This window comes from Arachis hypogaea, chromosome 13, assembly GCF_003086295.3.
Source record: "Arachis hypogaea cultivar Tifrunner chromosome 13, arahy.Tifrunner.gnm2.J5K5, whole genome shotgun sequence".
NCBI classification, from domain to species: domain Eukaryota; kingdom Viridiplantae; phylum Streptophyta; class Magnoliopsida; order Fabales; family Fabaceae; genus Arachis; species Arachis hypogaea.
The window spans coordinates 92,857,791-92,870,561 of NC_092048.1; the positions used below are offsets into that span (position 1 = coordinate 92,857,791).

Sequence of the window (12,771 nt, forward strand, 5' to 3'; positions counted from 1 at the left end):
CTATTTCGCGAATAAGGCGAGAACAGTGTCGGTTAGTCCGCTCTGAGGGCGGATCTGAGAGTGAACTTGAGGAAGAAACCAGCCCCCGTTCTACTGATTTGGTTGTTTTACGTGCAGAAGACATGGCAGCTAGGAGAGTTACCATCCAGGAGGAAGGAGCCCCTGATTTTACAATGCAACCGTTTCAAGCGCATCATCCAGCGGTAGCTACAGATTTTGAAATAAAGACTGCACTGCTAAATTTGATGCCCAAGTTTCATGGCCTACCTGCTCAAGAGCCTATCAAGCACTTAAGAGATTTCCAGGCAGTCTGTTCTACTGTCAGGCGTGATGGTACTGATGAAACTTTAATTTTGCTGAAAGCTTTCCCGTTTTCTCTCGAGGGAAAAGCAAGAGAGTGGTACTACACTCAACCTCTGGCAAATGTATCCAACTGGGATACACTCAGAAAGGAGTTTTTGGAAAAATTCTTTCCATCTGAAGTTACTGATAAACTGAGGAAGGATATTTCCACAATTGTTCAGGATGACAATGAAACTCTCTTTGAATACTGGGAGCGCTTCAATAATCTTCTGGAAGCATGCCCCCACCACAGGATTGACAAGATAGTGTTACTTAGCTATATCACACAGGGCATGAGGCCCCAAGATAAGACCACATTGGAAAGTGCTAGCAATGGGTCTATGAAGAAGTACAAAACCACCGATGAAGTTTGGCAATTGATCAGTGATTTAGCTAAATCTACTAGGAACCACAGGCAAAAGCAAGGCCGTTCAAAAGCCGTTGCAGAAGTATCCTCTAATAGAGAGACTGCTGCTTTAGCTCAGAGTATATGCGAGATGACCAACTTGCTGAAGCAGATGCAATTGAATCAACAGCAAGCTCAGCAAGCTCCTCCACCACAGTAAAACCAACAACTAGTCCCGCAAAGAATTTGTAGAATCTGTGCTGATTATAGCCATTACACTGATGAATGCCCGTAGCTCCAACAAGAAGACAACATGGTGGCATCCACTCATAACTTCTATGACCGCCCCAACCAAGGGTACAATCAAAGTGGAAATAATAACCATGGATGGCAGGACAATTCTAACCAGAATTGGAGGGACAACAATAACAGAAGAGGCAGAGATAATCAGGAAAATCAGAGGTGGAATAATAACAACAACAGGCAGCAGAATCAACCTTACAGAGCACCTCACCTGAGGCAAAACCAAGGACCACAGAACAATCAACAGCAGACATCCCAATTTACTCATTCTTCTTTATCTCCTAATGAAGAGCTACTACAATCTTTTGAGCGAAGACAACAGACCATGGAAAATAACATGAATAATATTAACGCCAGTCTGAATGGTCTCACCTCTACTTTGCAATCTCTTATGTCACAGCTTGGATCAACGCAAAATTCCAGTAACCAACCTTCAAGCTCCACTGGAATCCCCTCTCAACCATTACCCAATCCAAAGGGAGGCATTAATGCCATCACCCTAAGGTCGGGAACCACACTGCAGGAGAGGAGTCAGGAGGAACCAAGCCTACCAGAACACACCTCAGCTGAAGAGGTAGTAGAAATAGAAGATGTTGAAGAGGAAGAGGACATACAGGACATAGCTGAAGAAGAAATAGCTCAACCACAGGAGGAAGCACCAAAAGGCGCAGATACTACAGAAAACACTACTCCCATTCCATTTCCACAACTTGCAAGGAACCCCAGGAAGCAGCTGGAACCCGACCCCAAAATGGTAGAAATATTCAAAAAGGTTGAGGTAACTGTTCCTCTTTTTGATGTTATTCAGCAGGTACCTAAATATGCAAAGTTTCTAAAAGACTTATGTATCCATAAAGACAAAATTAATGAATTAGAAACTATTCCTTTAGGTAGTTCTATATCTGCTTTAATAGGAGGATTACCTGAAAAATGTAGTGATCCAGGTCCTTGTATAGTTAGCTGTACTATTGGTGGTGTAGTAATTTATGATTGCATGTGTGATTTAGGAGCATGTGTCAGTATAATGCCTTTGTCTATATATGATATTTTTAGGCTCCCTCCCTTAAAAAGGTCGGCAGCTCGTTTTGTGTTAGCAGATAAAAGCATTATTACAGTGGCTGGAGTTGCTGAAGATGTTTTGGTGAACATTAAAGGACTTACATTTCCCACTGATTTTTATATCTTGGAGATGCCCCATAATGATTCAGATAAGCCATCATCAATCCTACTTGGAAGACCATTCCTGAAGACATCAAAATTCAAATTGGATGCTTTTTCAGGAACATACTCCTTTGAAATAGATGGCCGCATAGTAATCTTCAATCTGAATGGAGTCATTGACGACCCCCCAGAAGATCGTTCTATCTTTCAGTGTGATGTCATAGACGAAAGTGTAGCTGAAGTTCACAAGGAAGAGTTAGAAGAGAGGCACACTGGACAAGGTCCAAGTGTGGGAACCCTCTTAACTGACAATGAGGGCACTTCGTCATTTTCACAAGCTCCAGATAATCCAGAGCCTGTCCATGATCAAAAGTTAGAATTGAAACCCCTCCCTCCACATCTCAAATATGCCTATCTCGAAGATGAGCAGAGGTTTCCAGTTATCATTGCAAGGAAACTTACTTCTCAACAAGAAGAGTAGTTACTTGATGTGCTGAGAAAGCATAAGAAGGCAATTGGGTAGAGCTTGGCAGACATAGTAGGCATCAACCCTCAAGTATGTGAGCACAGAATATTCTTAGAAGAGGGATCAAGACCTGTCCGTCAACCCCAAAGAAGATTGAATCCCACCATCTTGGAAGTTGTCAAAAAGGAAGTGACCAGACTATTGGAAGTAGGTATCATATATCCCATTTCAGACAGTGAATGGGTAAGTCCAGTACAAGTGGTGCCCAAGAAATCTGGGGTTACTACAGTGAAGAATGAGCATGGAGAGCTCATAGCAACTAGAGTTCAGAATGCTTGGAGAGTCTGCATTGATTACAGGCGTCTCAACCAGGCTACCCGTAAGGATCACTACCTACTTCCATTCATTGATCAAATGCTGGATCGCCTGTCAGGTAAATCACATTATTGCTTTTTAGATGGTTACACAGGTTATTTCCAGATCCATATAGCTCCTGAGGATCAGGAAAAGACTACTTTTACATGTCATTTTGGGACTTATGCTTATAAGAGAATGCCCTTTGGTTTGTGCAATGCACCAGCTACTTTCCAAAGGTGCATGATGAGTCTTTTCTCTGATCTTATTGAGGACTGTATGGCAAGGAAAAGCGCGAATGACGCGTCCGCATGGATGACGCGATCGCGTGACATGTGTGATCTGCATAATCTGCAGACTTCGCTGGGGGCGATTTTGGACCTTATTTCGACCCAGTTTTTGGCCAGGAACAGCAGACTAGAGCCAGAGAATATGCAGAAACAAATGACAGCATTCATTCTACACAGTTGACAGTTTTAGATCTAGTTTTTCCCCCTCTAGGTTTCTTTCCCTAGGTTTAAGAATTTTAATTTTCAATTGGTCTTAGCATTGGAACATTGAGAAAAGTTATTTCCTCATCAAGACTTCGTCATTCTAGTTCGTTCTCTTAACTTTGGTTTTATTCTTCCATGTTCTTTGCTTTGTTCAATTTTGTTATTTGAATATTTTCATGATTATTTCGTACAAGGATTATTTCTCCCATTTTAATTTATTTTCCCTTCCAATAATCATGTCTTATTTTAATTCCCTTTCATGTGTTATGGATTTATTATTTGCAATGAGTGAGTAGTTCCCTCACTTGATGGGGAGTTGATTGAAAGGAACTCTTGAGTTGGGAGGATTGAAAGAAAAATTGTAATTAGGTTAACTGTTGGATTGTTATCTAATCACTAACACCAATCCCTTTGAACTAAGTGGGTTGCAACTTGTGAATAGATCTAGCATTCCAACTTGTTTGACTTTCCTTTACCTAGTAAGGGATAACTAAATAGAGCAACCATTAATTATAAATTAATCTTGAAATCATCCCATCAATAATAGAGATTCCAACTAATCAACTCCCAGTCAAGGCTTTTATTCATATTATTTAAATTTCCTCTTTTTAATTTTCCCTCTACTTAACTCAACTTCTTGGAACATCTGATTAATAAAATAGCACACTTTTCTGCAACTCGTTGGGAGACGACCTGGGACTCCAACTCCCAGTAATTTTTAATTTAAACTCTCTGTGACATATTTCTAAATTGATAGGCAGATTTTCGGTGAGTTAAGAACTATACTTGCAACGTAACTATTTTAATAATTTCTAATTCACCAACTTTTGCGCCTCATCAGGGATGCACGACTGAGGGACAGTCCAATAGTTAGCTACCAGGACTTATTGGGTTGGCTTTATAATCGACAGATGAGACTCATCAGCCACTAGGACAAGCATGCATCATATGCATTATATGTGATTTGTTTGGAATGCTTAACTGGTTGCATCATTACTTGCTAATTGCCTAATTGTCTTACTTGCTTCCTACTTGTGCATTTCTTGTGTGATATACTTGTGTTTGCATATCTTTACTGTTGACGGTTGGGAGGTTTGAAGGACTTGGAAATGGAATATTTAGTTAGATTGAAGATCCTTAAGTTAGTTGCCTACTTTTACATTTCTCATGGTTTAGTATATTTATACGCTTTGATTATATCTGGAAGTTCTAGGATTGCCTTCGACTTTCCCAGGACATTACATGTTAGATATTTGGGTACTGTTACCATGCTGAGAACCTCCGGTTCTCACCCATGCGGATTTTGTGGTTTTCAGATGCAGGACGTGAGGCTTCTCGCTGAGGCATGCTGGAGACTTCCTTTTTGGCAAAGATCCTTAGCTCTGGGGATTTTATTTTGATCTTATGTACTTATTTAGATACTTATATTCTCTACTATATATATATATATATTGTATTAACTCCTCTTAGAGGTTATTTTGGAGAAAATAGGTTTTGTATTTTGTCTTTTGGGAACTTTTGGGAGTTCCTACTATATGTGTATGTATACTATTATTTGCTCATATCGGTTATCTTCGTAAACTGAGTCCCGAGCCTTGATATCCGTATTATTGGAACTCTTTTGTATATCATCTCGTGTTAGCTTATCTTATATCTGTTTCATTTACGTTATCGATTGGAGTGTTGCACTTTTCGATTTACCGGTTTTGATTTACCCCTTTTTCTTCAAAGGCTCCTAGTTACCCTTTTCACACTATTATATTTACTAAATTCTATTTCTAGAGGTCGTAATACCTCGCCACCTATGTTTTATGATTTAAGCATAAGACTCTGTGTGGTAGGGTGTTACATTATGGTATCAGAGCAGTTCGTTCCTGTAGAGCCTGAGGGACGGACTGACTATGCTTCTGTGTATTCTCTGTGTCTGTGTTTATGTGCTATTAGAATATCTGACTGATATAACTGGCATAAATGTTCATGAGCATGCATTTGGGACTTTGAAGCACTAGACTTCCGATATTGAGACTGATCAACTTGATATCGATTGTTTGGTGTGTATAGAAACCAGATGGCGCCTCGTGGACGCGGTCGAGGCCGTGGGAGGGGATGTGCCGGTGCTCAAGGGCCAGAAACCAATCCGAATGACCCGGCTAATTTCATGACTGCATTGTAAAATATGGCTACTGCTATGTAGGCCACTGCTGAGGCACTCGGGCAGCAGATGAACAACAATCATAATGGGGGGAATGGCGGAAATGGGACTCATGGTCCGATGACGTTGGCGACCTTCTTAAAGGTTAATCCGCCAAAGTTCAAAGGAACCACCAATTCGACTGAAGCCAATACTTGGTTTTAGGCCATGGAGCGAGTACTGCAAGCGCAGCTAGTGCCTGAAGAGTGTAAAGTCCCACATCAGTTGGAGAGGGGAACGAAGCATGTCTTATAAGGGTGTGGATACCTCTCCCTAGCATGACGCGTTTTGACGAGTGAGTATGGGGGCTTCAGCTATCATCCCTATCGTCAAAGGCAAAATCGTGAGGCCTTGTGTGCCAAAGTGGACAATATCGTGCTAGCGGGTGGTCTGGGCTATTATAAAGAGCAGTGTATCAAATTCGCTACTTATCTGCTCATTGGAGAAGCATCGCATTGGTGGCAAGGGGCCCGACGACTCCTGCAGCAGGGTGATTACCCTATCACTTGGGATGCTTTCCAGGAGGAATTCTATAAGAAGTACTTCCCAAATTCCTCCCGGACGGCAAAGGAGCTTGAGTTATTGCAGCTGAAGCAGGGTGCTATGTCTATGTCTGAGTATACAGACAAATTTGAGGAGTTGTTCAGGTTTTCCTGCATGTGTCAAGGAGCTCCGAGGGACTTCGAGGAGTGGAAATGTATATGAAGGAGGGCTCCGAAGCGACATTTACAGTTCAGTAGGGCCTATGGAGATCAGGACCTTCTCCAAGTTGGTGAACAAGAGCAGAGTGGCCGAAGAATGTGTGAAGAAGGCAGCTGCTGAGAGAGGAAGCTATAGGGGACCATTCCTGCAGAACCGAGGAAAGAGCTTCACCCCTAGAGGTCCGCTTTTCAAGCGGGGAGGCTTCGTATCACAGAGGACTCAGTGTAAGAACCGAAATTTTCCACACAAAATTGTCTTAATAAAAATAATAATCTTAAGTGCCCGAGATGGATTCAAAATTTAGAAGTTTTAATTTAAAAATATAAATGTGAAATTTGATTTCAGTGAATTATTCTGAGTTGGAAAATGTTTTTCTTTCGAAAAGTTTTTGTAAAAAAATGCATACTGGCGCTTAAGCTGGCAGTACCGGCTTTAGTCTGTCCAGTACCGCATATTTTAGAAAATAATATTTTGAAGATTGATTTATTGTTTTGAAAGGACAAAAATAATTTAGAATTTAAAACTGGGCACTAATCTTAAAGGTTTTGGCCAAAAGTGGGCCAAACGGGCTAAAAACGCTAACGGGTTGGACCAGGCCCAAGGCCCAACATATATGGCTCATTTAATGAGCTTTTAAGCTCATTTCTTCCCCCAAATGAGAGAGAGCCGCGGTTTTGAGATGAGAGGAGAAGAGGGGAGTGATTACTATTCACTTCACCTTCTGGGAGTCATAACTTTTGATCCGGAGCTCCGATTGACGAGCCGTTTGTGGTCACGTGAAGCTCTCGACGAGCTCTTCCTTTCTATTTGGTGATATATGTGTTGTTAGTTTGAGCTTTGGTGTTTGTTGGAGTTGATTGAGGCTTTGGATCAAGTTTGGTGGCTTCGTTTTGGTGTTTGTAGCGTTTGGGAATCGGCCAAGGTATGGTTTCAGTTTCTTTTATATAATATGTAATATTTCTGGATACTTAGACTAGTTGATCCTAAGATAGGATTGAATGTTGTTGGCGTATGAATAATTATATATGAATTGACGTTAATTATTGGTTGTATTGGATTATTGTGGTTGATGATGATTTTGGGAATTATTTTTGTCAATGAGTATTGATGGTGGGTTGGATTATGTATGAGGTAGGTGAAGTGGGATAAAGATTTTATGAATTGTATGTATTGGTGTGTAATTATGATGTTGTTGAGAAAAATTGATGATTGGGTTGTTGATGAATTGAAATGTTGATGTTGATAGTATGGTATTGATGGTTGAGATCGAAATTGATTATGATGATTGTTGGAAATGGTGGAATAGAATTTGATTAATGTGTTGATTTGAAAAATGAATGTATTGTTATATATTTGACAATGAAAATTGATGAATGTGGTTAGTGGAGGAATGATTATAGTGTTATATATTTGATATTTGAGGCTGAGAATATTGAAGGGTGAATGAAAACTTTGGTATGAATGGTAGGTTGTGACACAAAGGGTGAGTTATGAGGTAAATTGGAGTTAGTATGGTTTTGGTCTGATTTTGGTTGAAATATTTTGAAAGTTGAGGTTTGGCAAAATTCTGCATAATCTATTTTCTGGCAGCAGCTACGGACGCTTTTGCGAACAATCTAACCATCACAATTGAATGGAATTAATTTTTCTTAAATCTTTGTGATGTGTAGAAAAGTCTTGGAAAATTTGGTTAAAGTTTAACGGTTGGATTAGGCGATATAAATTTTTGAAGTTTGTTACTTTAAAACTGATTTTCTGCTGCTACATAATCAAACCAGCAACTTTCCGATCCTATATCTCCCAATCCTAACCATAATTTTGAGTGGGACTAAAAGGACATTGAGACTTGGACTATTTTCTTGTTTGTGTCAAAATTTCATACTATTATAAATTTTGTGGAAGGAGTTGTGTTCGTTTTAAAAATAGAGCTCTTATCTATTTTGACAGCAAAACTAGTTTTTGAAAGTAAATTTGTAATCAGTATAACTCTCTCCAAAAAGATGATTTTTCTATGAGACTTTGACTGATTTAAAGCTCTATAGCCTAGTTTATTTCTGGAAAATTTCAGATTCATCAGATGAAAATATGATTTTTGGTGGATTTTCTAAGAACAGGGTAGCTTGTTGTCTTGGTGCAGAGATTTCAAACTTAAAATCAGTTTTTACAAGAGAAATGGTTTTCCTTTTTTATTGTATTCAACTATACTATTTTAACTGGGTTTGAATATATAAAATACTTCCAATTTGAGTCTAGAGACGGAGAATTTGGCTTGTAAACTTCTGTGACACCTATTTAAGATTTTTGGTTCATTTTTGAATATCAAAAGGTAGAGAAGGTCCTGGGTGATTTTAACTTGGTAATTTGATAAAAAGTTAGCAAATGGAGGTTTAGGTTTCTGGTGTATTGATGATGAGTTTGGTTAAAGGAGAAGGAAGAGTAGCAAACTTGGTGAGTACTGACAACAAATTGAGAAGTTGATGAACTAATGAGTTCAAAATGGAATTAAGAATTGATGATGGATATGGAAGGAAAATGTGCAGGGCCTATAACCCTGGCATAGCAGGTTTCTCTGCTGCATGAGTAGATGTTTTTGAAAGTGATTTGAAATGAGAAATAGTGATGTCTGGTGATGATTTGAGGATGAAGTTATTGGATTGTTGATAGTGTGCGGAGCCTATATCTCCGGCGTGGTAGATTGTTCTGCTGTATGACCAGTTGTTGTTGATAGTGTGCGTAGTCTATATCTCCGGTGTGGCAGATTGTTCTGCTGCATGACTAGTTGTTGTTGAGAGTATGCGGAGCCTATATCTCCGGCGTGGCAGATGTTTCTGTCACATGACTTGTTGAATGTTGAGAAGTGTGCGGGGCCTATATCCCCGGCATGGCAGATTGTTCTGCTGCATGATTTGTTATGGTTATTTCCTTCTCTGCTGCATGAAGTGTGCGGGGCCTATATCCCTGGCGTAGTAGACTCCCTACTACATGAGTGTGTAGGGCACTATATCCCTGGCGTAGTAGAAGAGCTGCTGCATGAGTGTGCAGGGTACTATATCCCTGGTGTGGCAGAAAAGGCTACATCCAGGAGGATGTGTCGGGTTGGCCTTTATAGACCGACAAGTGATATCACGAGCCAATAGGATAGACATTCATCATATGCATTTTTTATATGCTTGTTTGCTTTGATTATTTGAGTTTGCCTAATTGTATAACATGCCTACTTGCTTCTTGAATTACTTGCTGTAAATGAATACTATCTGTGTTTTACTTGCTTGCATTATTTGTGACTGTCTGGTGCTGAGGAGGTTAAGTAGGCGGTGGCGATGGGATCGCACGGAGGTTAGGTTGGCGAAGGCTGTGGGATACAGCGGTGTGATTAGTATTAGTTAGAATTCCCCTAAGTTTAGATAACCTGGTTTATGGTTTAAGTTCTTTATATATTTATTTATTTTTGTTCTAAGCTTGAATATCTGTATGTGATGTGAAGTTCTAGGATTTCCTTCGATGTCCCGGAGCCTTACATCTTACATCATTGGGCACTGTTACCATACTGAGAACCTCCGGTTCTCATTCCATACTTTGTTGTTGTTTTTCAGATGCAGGTCGTAATCTACTTTGATGAGATTGCGGATATGGTGATAGAACGGAGTATGGTTCGTTCCTTGTTTATTTCTATTTTACTTTCGTCATAGTATTCTCTCACCTTTTGTATATTTATCTTTATGGCCTTAGAGGCTTATTTGAAAGATAGGTTGTATAAGCTGTTTTAATTCTAAAACTCTGTATCTTTCTATTTGTAACTAGTCGGCTTAAACTCCGCAAGCTGCGGCTAGTCCTCTATGATTATTATATTCTTATATTTATATATAATTTATTCTCTTATACTTATACCTGGTATCTTATGTGTTAGCTTCGTGTGAACGTTTTGCACTTATGTAATCCTGTTTTTGAGCTTAATCCTTCATCAGACTTTTAGAATATATTACCTCCTTCTATATATAAATATGTATAAGCCTTAGGACTGTCGTAACCTCTTATTAACCTTTGCCTTACGGCTAGAGGTAAGGCTTACGGTAATTGGGGTGTTACATTTAGTGGTATCAGAGCGGTTCGTCCTCGTGAGCCTAAGGGATGGACCGATTGTGCTTCATTGTATACTCTGGGTTATCTTTTCTTTTCATGCTATTTAGGATATCAGTTTGATATGCATAGCGTGCTTGTTTGTGAGTGCCTTTTGGGATAATTGAAGCGCTAGACTTTTGATATTGGAACTGATCAGCTTGATATCGACTGTTTGGTGTGGAAAAGAAACCCGAATGGCAACTCACGGATGAGGTCGATCACGTTAACGGAGAGGTAGTGAGGATAGCTAACCTACTGATGGGCGGAAAATTGCCGATTAAGAATTTAAAATAAGAACAGCATTGCGAGTACAGTTCTCAACCGACGAAAATTCCCCTTATCAATTTAGAAAGGGTTGTCACAATTTTAGAATGAAAATACTGGGAGTAGAATTCCCAGGTCATCTCCCGACGAGTTGACAAAAGAGTGCTATTTTATTGATTAGGAATTTTTCCGAGAAATTTTAAGAGTTGGAGAACAGGAAAATAAATGATTGTAAATTAAAACAATGAAAATTAGCGAGAGTTTATTTAATCAAAATAAAAAGCCTTGACTGGGAGAAGATTAATCGGAAGTTCTATCCTTGTTGGGTTTTCTCAAGGATGATAATAAGAGGTTGTTGTTTTCACCTAGTTAACCCTTACCGAATAAAGGAAAGTCAAGTAATTGAGTCAACTTTGATTCACAAGTCCTAATCCTCTCCTTATGGAAGGATTAGCGTTAGCGACTCGAGAATTGGCCAACAACTTCCAATTAAAATCAACACTTGAGTATTCCAACTCAAGGGTCTCTTTTTAATCAACTCCCAAGTCAAGTTGGAAGTCTACTCCAGTGACATGAATGCCATTTTCACAGGCATATAAAGGGAATAGAAAGAAGACATGATAAGTTAATTAAAATAATAACAGAAAATTAATTAAAGGTAAAAATAGTTCTTTGCATTAATAAATTCTAAAACATAAACATCCATATCTGAACAGGGTTAATGGGTAATAAAAAAGGTAAAGGAATAAGGAAACAAATTGGAATAATGGAAACTTTAACGGAGGTAGTAACTCTTCTCAATATCCAAATTAAAAGCATAAAACTAGAAATCTATGAATGTGAAGAAAACCTAGAGGAAGTAGTATTCTCTCTTTAAGATTCAAAACTAAAACTAAAAACTATAAGAATGAGAATGTGTGTTGAGTCTCTGCTTGTCCCCTGGCTCTAGTCTGTGTTTTTGGGCCGAAAACTGGGTCCAAACTCAGCCCAAAATCGCCCCCAGCATCTTCTGCATTTTCTGCACGTGGCGCACGTCACGCGTACGCGTCAAGTACGCGCACGTGTCGCCATGAAATTTTGCTTTTCGCGCGCACGCGTCAGGTACGCGCGCGCTTCGTTCCTCGCTGGTCATCTCCTTTATTTCTTGTGCTCATTCCATTTTTGCAAGCTTCCTCTCCATCCTCTAAGCCATTCCTGCCCTATATAGCCTGAAAACACTTAGCACACAGATCACGGCATCGAATGGTATAAAGGGGGATTAAAATGCACAATTTAAAGGCTTAGGAAGCATGTTTTCAACCATAGAACAAAATTGGGAAGGAATTGTAAAATCATGAAAATTGTATGAATAAGTGTGCAAAGGCTTGATAAAAAACCACTCAAATTAGCACAAGATAAATAAAGTAGTGGTTTATCAATCTCCCCACACTTAAACATTAGCATGTCCTCATGCTAAGCTCAAGGAGATAAAAGGAATGAATGGGGGAAAGTAAGACTCATGAGATGCAACCTATGTATGTGAATGAAACTATATGCTAGGATGTTTCTGTCTACTTGGTTAAAAGTAAACAAGTTCTCTAAGATAAAAATAAATCAGATTCCACTAATTCGAATCACACAATGAAAGACAAGTAAACTTGTAAGAAGATAGCTCATGAAAGCAGGGAACATAGAATCAAGCATTGAACCCTCACTGGTAGTGTATATGCACTCAAATCTCTCAAGTGTCTAGGGTTAATCCACTCTACTCTTCTCTAGTCATGCTTTTTAAAACTTGTTCTTTATCTAACCAATAAACAAATATTTAGTATACCAATGCAAACATCATGAGGTCTTTTCAAGGTTGTAATGGGGCTAAGGTAAGGGTGAGGATATATATATGGCCAAGTGAGCTATAATATGAATCTTTGACTAACCTAAGCTCTTACCTAACACACATACACACACTCTATGTAATTCTAAAATCATGCCTAGCTACCCATAATTTCACTTTTGTATATTCCCCATACTCATGTATCAAATTTTCTTT

At 39.2% G+C, this 12,771-nt stretch overlaps 1 non-coding gene across 1 annotated transcript; it reads right to left on the minus strand.

Annotated features, from left to right (window-relative positions):
* Nucleotides 1-491: 491 nt before the first annotated feature.
* LOC112738479 (small nucleolar RNA R71) lies at nucleotides 492-598 on the minus strand. The gene has a single exon (XR_003169438.1). It is a non-coding gene; the product is annotated as a small nucleolar RNA R71 (small nucleolar RNA).
* Nucleotides 599-12,771: the final 12,173 nt, after the last annotated feature.